Source organism: Rattus norvegicus, chromosome 15 (genome assembly GCF_021556685.1).
Source record: "Rattus norvegicus strain SHRSP/BbbUtx chromosome 15, alternate assembly SHRSP_T2T, whole genome shotgun sequence".
Lineage (NCBI taxonomy): Eukaryota > Metazoa > Chordata > Mammalia > Rodentia > Muridae > Rattus > Rattus norvegicus.
The window spans coordinates 61341683-61356851 of NC_141548.1; the positions used below are offsets into that span (position 1 = coordinate 61341683).

Consider the following 15169-nt stretch of genomic DNA (forward strand, 5'->3'; position numbering starts at 1 on the left):
CTAACCCTATGAACCGGGACAGGACACTGGCTTGGGCAGAGACTGGTGGGATGGGGTTGGCGCTCCAACAGCCCCCCTTAATTACAACTCCAGTCTCCATAAAACAATACCCCCTGTCACATGAAGCTTATCAAGGTATAAGGCCTCACATTACGAGGCTTCTAGATCAAGGCATCCTAATCCCCTGCCGGTCGCCTTAAAATACGCCTCTTCTGCCTGTAAGAAACCTGGCACTGGAGATTATAGGCCAGTACAAGACTTGAGAAAGGTCAACAAGAGGATAGAAGATATTCATCTGACTGTTCCAAACCCTTACAATTTGCTCCTGACTTTAGGGTTCAACATCCCACCCTCATACTCCTGCAAACCTTTTGAACTGTTCATCGATGAGAAACAGGGGTATGCTAAAGGGGTCCTAACACAAAGGTTGGGACCCTGAAAACGCCCTGTGGCCTACCTGTCTAAGAAATTGGACCCTGTGGCCTCCGGCTGGCCACCGTGCCTAAGGATGGTGGCTGCTATTGCTGTCCTGATCAAGGACACTGGAAAATTGACTTTGGGACAGCCACTCACCATCCTAACACCCCACGCAGTGGAGGCCTTGGTAAAGCAGCCCCCAGACCGCTGGCTCTCTAATTCTCGCACCAAGCCTTGTTACTGGATACAGAACGGGTTCAGTTTGGGCCCGTAGTCGCCCTCAATCCTGCCACCTTGCTTCCTCTACCAGAGGAGGCAAAACAGCATGACTGCCTACAAATCCTCGCAGAAGTACATGGAACCAGGCCGGACCTATCGGACCAGCCTCTTCAGAATGCTGACCACACATGGTACACGGATGACAACAGCTTCTTGGCAGAGGGAGAGTGAAAGGCTGGAGCTGCGGTCACTACGGAGGACAAAGTGATTTGAGTGAAAGCCCTGCCTGCTGGTACCTCCGCACAACGGGCTGAACTCATCGCCTTGACTCAGGCGCTCAAGATGACAAAAGGTAAGAGGCTAAATATATATACAGACAGCCGTTATGCCTTTGCCACGGTACACATCCACGGGGAGATCTACCGGAGGCGGGGGCTGCTCACATCTGAGGGTAAAGATATTAAAAAAAAGGCTAAAATTCTGGCCCTCTTAGAAGCTCTATTCTTGCCCAAAAGACTGAGTATTATGTATTGTCCAGGACACCAGAAAGGGCACAACCCAGAGGCACGAGGAAACCGGCTGGCCGATGCCACGGCGAGAGAAGCGGCCATGAGCAAACAAATCTTGCCCTTAAATAGCCCAGACCAACCCACGCCCCCACCAGTGGGACAAACTAGTTGGGTTTATGCCCATGAGGACATAGAGCTCCTAGAAAAAAATGGGGGCCATCTACCACCCTCAACTAAAACAGTGGGTCTACAAAGGACTTTTAAATTGATCTCCTTTTTACATAAGAAGATAAAAACCTTACTAGATCGAGAAGAGATAAATCTGTGTTTTTTTTTGAATTGGGACAAAGCGATACAAAAGGTGACTGAGAGTTACAAAGCGTGCGCTCAGGTTAACCCGGGAAGGACCAGGATTGGACAAGGAGTTCGTCCTAGGGGACACCGTCCCGACATCCATTGGGAAATTGATTTTACTGAAATTAAACCAGGTATATATGGATACAAGTATCTCCTAGTGTTTGTAGACACCTTCTCAAGATGGGTCGAAGCCTTCCCCACAAAGCACGAGACTACAAAAATGGTCACCAAGAAGCTCCTCGAGAAAATCTTTCCCAGGTATGACATGCCTCAAGCGTTGGGGTCGGACAATGGGCCCGCTTTCGTCTCCCAAGTAAGTCAGTTGGTGGCCAAATTGCTGGGGATTGATTAGAAATTACATTGTGCCTATAGACCCCAGAGTTCAGGTCAGGTAGAACGCATGAATAGAACAATTAAGGAGACTTTATCCAAACTTACGCTTACAACTGGCTCAAAGGATTGGGTGGCCCTCCTTCCCCTAGTTCTATATCGGGCCCGGAATACCCCGGGCCCCCATGGTCTAACTCCTTTTGAAATAATATATGGAACACCACCCCCATTTGTCCATTTCTTTGATTCAAACATTGCTGATTTTGCTGACAGCCCTTCTCTGAGGGCCCATTTACAGGCCCTACAGATTGTGCAGAGAGACGTCTGGAGACCTTTGGCCGCTGCTTACCAGGACAAGCTTGAGCATCCGGTGGTGCCACACCCGTTCCAGATTAGAGACACCGTGTGGGTGCACAGACACCAGACCAAGAATCTCGAGCCACGGTAAAAAGGACCCTACACCGTCCTCCTGACTACCCCGACCGCCCTAAAGGTAGACAGAGTCTCGGCTTAGATCCACACACCACACGTCAAGACAGTCCGGTCTGAGGAATTGACTAATCACAACACTACACCCCAGACATGGAGAGTTCAGCGCACTCCAAACCCCTTAAAGTTAAAACTCCTACGTGGCTCCTCCTAGCCCTTTTGTGGCCTAGAGTCAGTGGGGGAATAAGCCCCCACCAGACAGAAATTTCTTGACCAAGTCGAGTGAAAGATTTCACTCAAAGTTAGCAAAAAAATGGGGGAATGAAAGACCCCAGCTTAGCAACAGTAACGCCATTTTGCAAGGCTGTACTTAAGATGACTGGTTCAGGGAAAGGTTAGAACACTGAGTACACAGCGGCTGCCAAGCAGGATGTGTTTGGTTGAAGGCCTGGCAACAGGACGACTTCGGTTGAGCACCTGACAATGAAAAAAAAGCCCCGGGAGAGGTCCCACACCCTGGTGGGGGGCCGAGTCAGTCGTTATGTTCCAAGAAGGTAGCTAAGAAACTTGCCCCCGGGCTGAACCCTTGGGGGGCCGAGTCAGCCGTTATGTTTCTGGAAGGTAGCTAGGAAACTTGCCCCCGGGCTAAACCCTTGCCATATTAGAATCCACCAATTATATCCCTGTAACCATGCATCTGCTTCTGTATGCTTGCTTCTGCTCCCCAAAATCCTATAAAAGCCCATCCTTGGTTCCGTGGGGCGCGCCAGTCCCCCGAGTGACTGAAGCGCCCGCAGGTGCCTGTGCCTGTGTATCCCGACAATAAACCAAATCCTCTTGCTGATTGCATCCTGTGGTGTCTCAGTCTGGTCTTTGGAGTTGGAGGGTCTCCATCCCGAGGGAAAGTTCTCCCTGAGAGCTTTTCACATACTGGCTATTTTGTGTGTCAACTTGATAAAGCTGGAGTTATCACAGAGAAAGGAGCCTCCCTTAAGGAAATGCTGCCATGAGATTCAGCTGTAAGGCATTTTCTCTATTAGTGATCAAGGGGTGAGGGCCTAGCCCATTGTGGGTGGTACCATCCCTGGGCTAGTAGTCCTGGTTTCTATAAAAAAGCAAGCTGAACAAGCCAGGGGGGAGGCGGGGGCAGTCAGTAAGTAACATCCTTCTGTGGCCTCTGCATCAGCTCCTGCTTCCTGACCTGTGTGAGTTCCAGATCCTGATTTCCACATTCCTGATGAACAGCAATGTGGAAGTGTAAGCTGAATAAATCCTTTCCTCCCCAACCTGCTTCTTGGTCGTGATGTTTTTTGCAGGAATAGAAACCCTGACTGAGACAGCATGCAAATAATATTTCCTGAAAACTGTGTTTGAGGAAAGGGACATGGGAAATCCTGCTTTTGTGTTCGTAAAGAAATAAACTGTAAGTGGGCTGCATAATGATATGATTGAGCCTATATTACTGCTCTTAAAGAGTTGGTTTATGTGGAGAGTTGTGTGTGTGTGTGTGTGTGTGTGTGTGTGTGTGTGTGTGTGTGTGTGTGGTGGGTAGTAGGGGATTGAGATCTTGTGTAGGGAACTTATGCATAAAAATGCTAAAACTCATTTTGTCAGGAAGTGGTAGATTAAACCCTGCAGTAATGCATTAACTCTTTCAGGTCACTAAGGGACCAATTAGTGCACCCTGCTAAGGGGCACTAAATTGTATCCTACTAGCCTGGAGGAGAGCAGGCATGTCCCGAAGCACTAACTCATCACCCTGGGAAGTGATTCAAATCTGGGAAGAAGCTGGCTCATTGAATATTAATTGAATGGGTGAATAAATGAAGGGAAGGCAAGGAAGAGAGCTAACAAGCTAACATGTATTGATTATTTACTATGTGCCAGAGGCCTCCCATTCATTCTCTCATTTAATTCTCATGGCAACTCTGAGACCCCTATTATTATTACTACTACCACTTTACAGGAAAGGAAATTGAATCCACACCAGAGACTTGGATGGCTTTTTGTCTGTCCTATAGGTACTGACCTTACACAGTCACTGGTTTACTATAGTCAGGAGCACGGAGTCCCTCTTGGCCCTAGAATCTTCTTTTGGTATAACTGATTCATAAAATTCTACAATTCAAGACATCTCCTCCTTTCTTTCTCCTTCACCTTCTCCTCTTTCTCCTACTCCTTCTCTTGCCCCTCCTCATCCTCTTAAGACCTCATTATGTTGGCCCCTTTGTGTAGCTCTGCTTGTCCTGGAACAACTATGAAGTTCATAGAGATTTACCTGCGTTTCTCTCCTGAGTGCTTGGATTAAAGGTATGTGCCGTATGGCTAGACTTTCCTTTTTAGTGTATAACTGCACATGTTATAAAGGATGTAGTTCCATAAACAGGGAATAGGAAAGGGGGTTGGGCAGTAAAAACATTTGGGATATTATTAATTTCCAGGGAAATAAAGTGATATTACATTCTGGGAAACATTTTTTCTTTTTTTACATTTTAAAATAAGGGATGAACTAGACATGAGCAAGAAGGGTAGAAAGGAAAGCCACCAGGGTAGAAAAGGAGAATGAAGAAGTGGGGGCAGGGCTGGAGGGAAGCTGTGCTTTACCCATTAACTATTGCTTTTGGTGGGTACATGGAACACTTTTCCTTTTAACCTTGTGGAAGACAAAGGGAGGCATTTGCAGGATGGTTGGTCTGGGCTTCACTGTACCTTGGAGCAAAGTATATTGGTTTAGGAAGGAAATATATTTCTAACTTAACTTCATTACTGAGAAGTTCTAACCCAGTCAGCTTGCTAGTACAGACTTGTGAGTGTGGGAAACTGGCAGAAGAAAACCAACACTGGGTGGATCTGCTTATTTATCTCTTAATTTTTTAATATTTTATTTTACTTAAAAACGTTATTTTTAAATCTAATTTGAAATGTTACTTTCCCTTGTTCTTTTCCTCTCTCCAGTCCATCCCATGTTGCCCACTTTTTGTTCCCTTCTCAAATTCATAGCCTCTTTTCCTTTAATTGTTGTTTTGCACACACAGACACACAGACACACACAGACACACACACACACACACACACCTCCCTTAGTGTTGCTTATATGTATATGATTCTGGGGGCTAACCACTTGGTATTGAACAACCAGTCATGTAGTGCATCCCTGGGGAACCTTTTCACTCTCCCTCAGCATCATTTAGCTACCTACAATTGTCTATTGATGTGGCCATGTGGAATGTCAAATGTCTATGGATGACAATGTCCCTCATAGGTCCCGATAGGCCCCCATAGGGTTTGACACTATTAGGATGTATGGTCTTATTGGAGGAAGTAGGTCCCTCGGGGTGGGCCCAGTGTGTCTCTTCCTGCTGCCTTTGGGTCAGGATATAGGGCTGTAGGCTCCTTCCCCGGCAACATGTTTGCCTGTGTGCCACCATGACTCCCGCCATGTTTCTCTCCATGCTGATAATATACTAAGCCTCTAAACTATGAGCTAGCCCCAATTAAATGATTTCTTTTACAAAAGTTGCCATGGTAATGGTGTCTCTCTACCCACCAATAGGACATTGACGAAGACATATCCTTTCCACACTAACGTGTCTATTGCTGTTGTACTTGTTCATGGCTAGAAGACACCGCCACCTCACTGCAGACTACCTGGTCATCTGACTTACAGTCATTTTGCCCTCTCTCCTACCATGTTCCTTGAGTCTAAGATGCAGAAGCTGTGCTGTATCCCCAGGGGTGGGCACTCCGTGATTGGTTGTTCTGTGCATTTTGGCTCATTTCTTAGATAAATCCTGAATTGGGAGGAGGTGTTGCTCTGAATATCCCTAATGGGAGGCCAGGCAACTCAACTGCTTAGACAGTTACAGGTTTTGAATACTCAGTTCTCCGTGTCTATAATTTTCATTTTGAAAAGACGGTTTCAAGAAATAAAATGAAAATTCTAAAAAGAAGCCTTCTCTTATTCTTTCCTGCTTCTTCATTTGGGTGTATTTATATTTCAGCTCTCAAAGAATGAGGGGGCAATGATTTTCCTTCTCGAAAGAAAATTCAAACTACTGACATCTTTAAATAGATTTATACCCAAATTATACACTGTAAGTCTACCAGCAACTTCACAAAGAATCATCCACATGGCCTTTTGTATTGGGATCTTTTATATGATACTGAAACTCATGTAGGAGGGAGAAAATAATGATTAGGCTTAAGCAAAGTGAAAAGATATTTTCTCAGCTGGAAGCTGTTAATACTTCAGCTGATAGAGACTTGGAGAATAACTCCTCTGTTGTGTGTTTAACAAATAAATATACAAGCACCAGAATAATTCACAGGCTGAGGAATCGCAGGAGGGAGATGGCAGTTGAGCAGATCCGAGACTGATCGTTTTCCTGCTCCTGGGATGTTGTTCTTTTGCCCTAAGCATCAGAGTGACAGCCCTTCTGCAGGTTGGCTCCAGTCCTGTGGGCCTTGCTCTCTCTGAGTAATACTCGCCAGCAGCTTTACACGTTCACAGAGGACACAGAATTGGTGGAAACGCAGGTGGAGTGTTTGGAATTTTAGCTCCCCTCTGAGTATTTTTTAAAAATTTAAATGCTTTTTTTCCAAAGTGATTCGTGTGAATAAAAAAATTTACGAAGCCTGGAAATGAAGAATTTATATAATAATCCCACTTCTGAGAAATACCAATTAGACCTGGAGACTATTTACTCCCTTTTTAAATCCTACAGGAGTCGTGTGTGTGTGTGTGTGTGTGTGTGTGTGTGTGTGTGTGTGTGTGTGTGTGTGCACATGTGCGCGTCTGCGTGCTTGTTCGCCAGAGGTTAACCTTGGTCCTCTTTCCTCAGGAACTATGGCAGTTTGAATAAGAATGCCTCACCCAGAGGTCCCCAGTTGGTGGAACTATTTGGGAAGAATTAGGAAGTGTGTCCTTGTTGGAGGAAATTTATCACTGGGAGTGAGTTTTGATGCTTCAAAAGCCTGTATCCTTGTATCCTTCCCAATCAACTCTCTTTGTCTGGTGGTTGTGTCTCAAGATGTAAGCTCTCAGCTTCTGATTCAGTACCATGCTGCCTGCCTTCTGCCATGCTCTCATAATGATGGGCATGGACTCACTCTCTGACACCGTAAGACCACAACACTTTCCTTTCTAAGTTGCCTTGGTCATGGTGGTTTGTCATAGTAATAGAAAAGTAAGTAGGACAGGAGTGATCCATTATGCTTTCCTCAGACAGGGTTTCTCATTGGTTTGGACCTTACTGGATGGTGATCCCCATGAAGTACCTACCTGATTCTGCCTACCCTGCGCTAGTATTACAAGTGAGTGCCCCCAATGCCTGGAATTTTGTAGATATGAATTGAACTCAGATCATTTGTAAGACAAACACCATACAAATGAAGCTATTTCCCCAACCCTATGGGTGTCTGTTTACTTGAACTAGAGTGTTAAATCCTTCACAATCAAGGTCTCATTTCTCAAGGGGAGAGTTGAAAGACTGAGCTAAGAACACTCCTATTTCTACTGTTGTTTCAAGAGTTTTGGAGGAGAGGAGAAAGAAGACATATGAGCCTTGTCACGAGAAAGGGCGGTCTTGGATCATGTTTTCCTTGTCTAGACTCTTACAGTTTTCCTCAGTGAGCCAGTGGAGGTGTCTGCTAAGCAACTGACATCATTGATCATCTCAGTGGTCGTAGAAGCGTATCGATCACAGACAGACTCTACCTAGCAAATGCTGGGCTAAGACTGCACTCGCTTGGGTTTTTATAGTGGGATGATAGACACTGACTAGGTGGTCAGCACTCTGTTGTTTTTTTTCCCCCTTGGGTTGCTGCTCCCTGTAAATGGAAGGCATTCCTTATACACATGCATGGTTACAATGGTTACTGGAACACACCCTTTAGTTGGTCAACATAAATGGGCTCGGGATGGTAACATACAACTTCAGAGAGAACAGTCTAAATGAACCCATAAAACTACCACAGAATCCCAACATTTGCCAATTTTGTTTCAGTTCCCACCTTGGTACATTCGTTCCTTTCTTCTTCTGCTGCCATTGTCTTCTAAAGTAAATCTGAGTGATCCTGTGACTGCTTCAATAGGAAATTCTAAAAAGACAATATCCCCATAACCATGGTATCATTGATATGAAGCAAAATTAGCAGGAATTCTTTGAGGTTATCTAGTACTTATTTCAAGTTCAAATGTTCTTGACTGTCTAAAAAAATTATTTTTTTCCTATTAGAATTCAATTAAATCCTATTCGAAGTGTTCTTTGCTTCAAAAATACTTTAAAGTAATAGTTCTCTATTGCCATTTAGTTCCAATCAATCAATCTGTTCTATGGCAGGGGTGGGGTGGGGGGCGGCCTGGGTCCTATGTGTCAGATAAGCACTCTAGTACTGACCTATAGCCTAGTCCCTTCTTATCTCTTATTTTGACATAGTATCTCTCATTAACTTTCTCAGACTAGAGTTGATCTCATATCTTTTTGCCTCTGAAGCATCTGGAATGATAGGCCTGCCTTTATGTCATTTAATTTTTAAAGAAACAGTATTATTTCTCCTTAGAAATTCATGCTGGCTTTGGAGGGATATATATTTTTTTTTAATCTGTAAGATTTCCTCTTTATTTTGCTAAGTGAGAGGCCATGTAGACCATCACATTATTAATATTTCTATGATCACATTAATAATGTCATAGTGGTGGGCCCAAATGACTGGGAGCTGATTGACAGGTCAAGAAAGAACATTTTAATCATAGGTTATAGAAAGTGGATTCAGGGAAACAAACTTCTATAAGGACAGCTATTCTGTGAATGGCCTTATTAATCAAGTCTGGTTTGGCTTTGTTAAAGAACATAACAAAACTTTGGTCTATGAGCCCTGGGATCTATAAGCCCCATTTCCATCTGCCTGTGTGTAACCACTGTGCTATCTCACCAGCATTGTGGCTGGCTGGGCCTTGTTAATAACACACCAATGGATTTTTAACCTTCTTCAGATTCCCACTAAGGTTCTGCTTAAGAATGGAGGCATAGTGCTGCCCCTGGAAAGTGTATGCATTCTACCAAAAATTAGGCAAACTCTAGTGTTCTTAAAAGCTACTCAACTGATAGTGTGGGTTGTGAATCCACAGGATACTGTAGGAACTGGAAAGGAAAAGCCAGTTCTTTCTTGACATGACCTTGTGATCAATCTGAGCCATCCTGCTAACTTTGGAACTCTAAATGAGCAGGAAGGGAGCGAACCAAGATTTCTCTTATGGCCCACTCCCATGGGGATTGCTCAGGACTTCTGGAACATTCTTTTTGGCTTCTCAGCTTCGTCTTTTAGAAGTGTTCTTCATTTTCTTTGTTCCCTAGAATTTAAGGTTCAGTTCAGATGGCAATTCCTTAGTGTGACTTTTCTAGGTGCCCATTTAGGTCTGTTTGCTTCTCTTCTGAACTTTCAAAGTGCTAGCATTTAATGTACCCACTAGGATTAGTGCTTCAGGCAAGATCAGAGCTAGTCTCATTTGTCTTTCTTTTTCTTTTTTTTCCTAAACGTCTTTGAAGATTATGGCCATGTATCTAGCCATCGAAAGAGAGAGGAGACTTGTCTCCAGTTAGCCCGTAAAACAGAAACAGCCCATCAGAAATGGGAGGAAACTGATGAACATTTATGCCTTGGGCCACTAGGAAATCTTATTTTATTTTTCAGTGTTTGATATATGCAAAAAGATCCTGTTGGACACAAGAAATGTAAAGAATGACAATAGCTAAACGTTTTATGATACTTACGAGGTATCAGAAGATGGTCTAAGCTCTTGGCAGTTATTATTCATTTAATCCTTGAGACAATGTGATAAGGTTGGCACCGTTATTATCTCTGTTTATCTTGTGGGAGCACTGTGAATTCAAGCAACCTACCAAGGTTATACAAGCTGTAAGTGACAGAGCTGGGATTTAAACAAAGGCAGTGTGACTCAAAGAAAAGTAGGACGTAATCTCTTAGCTTTCAAATATTTACAATCTGAGGGATTTAACTACAGTGGGAATAGGTACATTCCCTAGAAATGAGCGTAACCAGCAACAGGAATCTGCGAATTTCAGGTTAGAGCATTATTGCATGAAGTCACAGCTGAGGCCAGTGGCTAGATGCTGGTTTCTCAGCAGGCACCAGGAGGAGAGTCCATTCTCACCACGGGCTGAGCTGGGCCCTCTGTTAAACTGTAAGGACTCCCACAGAGGGGATTATTGGGCCCTGTTCATCAGAAGTGACCAGGATGCTTGCTGTCTATGGAGTATGGCTTTATTTTTACAGACTTACCTTATGTTCACCAGAAAAACTAATTGCACAGTGTTGTTCGGTGGTATTGTCCCACTACCTCATGAGAAGCACCCTGAGGAGATGACCATTTTGGATTTTTCCTTAGAATTTCTTCTCAAAACAATAGTTCATGTGACTGCTGAGAAGCCACTGAACTGAAGCCACACGGGAGACTAGCCAAATGCTAGGATGGCATTGCAGTCTCCACGAGCATTTCTCTGGGGAGCCAGGAATGTTCGGAGTAACCCTCCATCTTAAACACTGTGGTTTTTATTTTATTTTGTTTTTGTTTTTTTCCAAATAGGTTTTCTGAGAAAGAGGGGGTTTTAAGGGCTTCTCTGGAGATGAATGACCATATAATCATCTGCTCTGGGGGCAAATGGTTCCCGAGCTCTGGCATAAATCTGAGCGGTTGTTGCCTTAGAAACAAGAAATGTTTTGTAATTCTCTTTCCTGGACAACCATTTAGGGTCTCTAATTTGCTCTCTTCTATCCACAGTTTCTAACCCTTTAACCCCAGGTGAGAAATCTTGATCCCCCCCACCCCCGTGAGGGATAACCAGCATCCTTTCTCATTTCCACAGACATTAAGCACATGGTGGGGACTGACCCTCTTCTTAAAGGAGGTCCAGTTGTGATGGCAGTGAGGAAATAAGCCACGACAGGACCCTGAGGGTTCAATGACATTTGTCCTATTTTTCTTGCTACTGCTGAGTTTCCTAGGAGGCAAGATTTTCGATGTAAAGCCTGAACGATCCTAGCAGGGACATGAGCAGTCCTCCAGGTGAGTTCTATGATGCTTCTGATTCCACCCACCCCTAGAATCATCTATGGAGGGCAGCTTAGGGCATAATTCCTGCTGGGTCTTCCAATGCTTATTCTTTTAAAGATCCCCTTACAGCAGACAGCTACATTATAGAAGCTGTTGGAAATATTACCTATGGCCAGATTCAGTCCAGCTCATTCAGCCTCAGTCAATTGATCAAGCTGCTTTCACAGAGTTCCTATAAATGCATGGCAGTGCATTAGGAAGTTGGAGATACAAAGATGAATAAGACCCAGTCTTGCTCACTGAGCCTCTTAGTCTAACGGGAAACGTGAAAGGACAAAGGGGCATCTGTCAGCGGGAGGGATGCTGTAACCAAAATGGCAGGCATAGAGAGGGGGCGCTCACGCAACCCTAACAATATGAGGCCAAGAAAGCCTTCGGGGATGCAGCGTTGTTGCAGTGGAAGATGGGAGCTTGGGTAGGTGTTTGACAGCTGGAGGGAAGAACATTTCTGGCAGACGTGATAGTATATTGAGAAAGCAGAGATGAGGAATGATCTGGTTGGATATCTAAAGAGCCACAGATGTGGTTAGGACATGGGGTGTGAAGTGGAAGAGAGATAACTAGGGGGAAGGGGGCATTTATAACAGTCACTGTTTGGTATCTTCATAACTGGTGATTTTGTGAGAGTGGTCCTCTTTTACAAGTACTAGGGTTCCTTTTATCTTGTTTCTCTGACCAGTGACTTGTTTGGTGAATGCCATCATGCTAAAATTCTGGCTAAAGGCAGTAAGGAGAGGTACATATATTGAGGATCTGTACAAAAGAAGCCCTATTATTCTGTCGCATGACTGCACATGTGGCAGCCATCTTGTGACCATGAGAACAGGAGACTTGGTGACAAGCTGACTGACTGATGATAGTGAAGAAGAAAGATGGAGGAAGAGCACCACATATTCTAGTTTGCTATCTGTTGCTGTGATAAAATGATGGCCAAAAACAACCGAGGGAGGAAAGGGTTTGCTTGGCTTCAAAATGACAGTTTGTCATTAAGGGATTTAATACAGGAACTCAAGGCAGGAAAGTAGAGGCAGGAACTGAAGCAGAGATCACTAAGGGATACTCCTTACCGGCTTGTTCCCAGACTCACATTCAGCTACCTGTTTCATAGTTCCCTGAACTACATCCCCAGGGGTGGTGCTGCTCACAGTAGTCTGAGCCCTTCCACATCAATCATTAACCAAGAAAATGCTCCCACAGGCTTTCTTACAGTCCAGTCCAATAAAGGTAGTTACCCAGTTGATGGTTCTTCCCCAGATAACTCATAGATTTAGTTTCTTGATCCCAACTTCAGAATTGACTTTATCTTAAATTGTGTTTTTGTTGGTTGTTGGTACTAGCTTCCAGAGTAGTTTTGTGTATATGTTGTGATTTCAAAGATTTTAGCTTTCGACTTAAAGACTTTTAGTTTCAACATATACTTTTAGAAATATTCCTCCTTGAGGAAGCTCATTTTGGCCTCTTTGGCTTCTCCTTATTTTGCTTTCAGATAGGATTTGCTTGTAAACCTTGTGTTAGTCTCCAGGGCACTAATAATGGCTGTGAGTCACAAACATAGTCATCTGGGGATCGATATTGAAGGTCTGGCTACTTAACTTTGGCTTTGGTAAACACTGAATAGAAAATAATTGTCATATTACTTTCTGGAAACAATAGGGGTATGTCGGGGTCTCAAAGGTTTTCCAACACACAGAGAAGCTGTATAGCAAAATGGCTTCTCACTTGCTACAACTGTTAGCAACCTAAGTGATGTGAAGATATTTAGTATTGGAAGTGTATACATTGCACCTCAGCATTATGGAAAGACCTCACTCTACGATGGAAACCTAGTGGTCTCTAATACATACAACCTTCCTGAGGACAGATTAATCAGTTCCTGGGGCAAAAACTTCAGGCAGGCAGATGACTTGGAAGGGATGTCCTGAAGATTACATTTTTTTTTTATAAAATCACATTATTTATTTAGCGTGTGTACCTGGGCATGAATAAATGATGTCTGTGTGTGTGGTGATCAGAGGACGACTTGTATGAATCTCTCCTTCTACTGTGAGGACTATAAGAGATGGAATCCAGGTAACTGGGTTTGAGAATGCCTTCACTTGCTGAGCCGTCTCACCAGCCCCATCCTGTAGATTTATAATAGCAAAATACAGTTTTGTTTGCATTTCAGGCAACGACCCTTGCTCTAGAGTCATTAAGCTTGGAAATCAGTAGGCAGCGTGCAACAGGGATACAAAGTGGTGCGTGTTGTGTTTTAACAGTTCGAGGTGCCAAATATTAAGCTTCAGTCACACTTTCTATATTTTTCAAAAAGAATTGAACTCTACTGTGCTTATAAAAACAATACCACTTATAAATAAATCAAGCTATGAGGAAAACTGCAAAGAAGACAGGGAGTCTACATCCCACCATATAATGTAGCCACCATTAGCATTTGTGCTACCATTTTATTAATCTCTCTGTGTAGAGATATAGGGAAAATACAGGGAATGGTTATTTGGAATATTCAAAACCACTGTTTAACCTAGGCACTATATTAAGCATAGTGTTTTAACTTTAAAGTCCTATAAAAGGGAGATGAAGAAAATGGTTGGTAGACTAACAAATGCAAGTGTGTGTCTGCATATGCATATGTCGTTCACCTGTATGTGCAGGGCCACAAAGACCTACATCACTGTGTTCTGCAAACACTCTCCGCTTCATTTTTTTTGAATACTGGCTTTCTCACTGAAGTTGGTGCTCTCTGATGAGGCCAGGCTAGCTGGTAGCAAGCACTAGGGATCCTCCTGTCTCTACATCTCCGGCACTAAGATTTCAAGTAGACATCACTGTACCCCCAACTTTTTAACGTGGATACTGGGGATCCAAATTCAGGTCTTTGTGTTTGTGTAGCAAGCATTTTATTGACTAGCCATCTTCCCATCCCTCTGATGCATGTTAACTAGGGGACAAATTTTTTTCTGAAGTGCTAAGTTGAGAAAAATACTTAATTTCAAAACAATGGAGTTTCATTAAGTTTGGGACTTTGAGTGTCAAATATGGGCAGTGTTGACTAAATGCACACACACACACAAACACACGCGTGCTCTCTCTCTCTCTCTCTCGCGCACACACACACACACACACACACACACACACACACACACACACACCTGAGAAGATACTAGTGCTTGCTGTAAAGACAGATAACTTGGACTTTAGTCTTCAGGATCCACACGGTGAGAGGAGAGACCAGACAAACCTGCAAGTTGTCCTCCGACTTCCACAGGCATGCCCCCACACAAAACAAACATAAATCTAAAAAGTTTAATAAATGGTTTAATAAAAAGATATAAATGGTGTTATTGGGCTTTTTTGTTATTTTATTTATTTACATTTCAAATATTGTTCCCCTTCTCGGTATTGTCCCCTCTGCAAATCCCCCATCCCATCCCTCATCCCCTTTGCATCTGAGAGCATACTCCCAACCCACCTACCCACCCACTCCTGCCTTACCCCTCTAGCATACTGTTTTATATCATTCACCTCTATGTGCCGTCTATACCCTGGGTATAACAGCTGTCGGTATAGGCCCCTTCATCTTACTCTAGGTGTAGACCAGCCCCCGCCCCCAGCAGCTCTTGTTCATGGACGCTCTAGTCTCATCACTGACTGATCTACCTCATCAGGGATGGATGTCTTTAATAAATGCTATTATGTATCTCTCAGCTCCAAAATAACAGCTATCGATTTTTGTTAATTTTTTTCTCCCTTAGAATTCCACAGATTTTTCACTCAC

At 43.7% G+C, this 15169-nt stretch overlaps 1 long non-coding RNA gene across 1 annotated transcript; it reads left to right on the forward strand.

The window, feature by feature from the left end:
* The first annotated feature begins 598 nt into the window (after positions 1-598).
* Positions 599-3110, forward strand: LOC148001076 (uncharacterized). Its single transcript, XR_015638360.1, has 2 exons — positions 599-988; positions 1175-3110. It is a non-coding gene; the product is annotated as an uncharacterized LOC148001076 (long non-coding RNA).
* The last annotated feature ends 12059 nt before the right edge of the window (positions 3111-15169 follow it).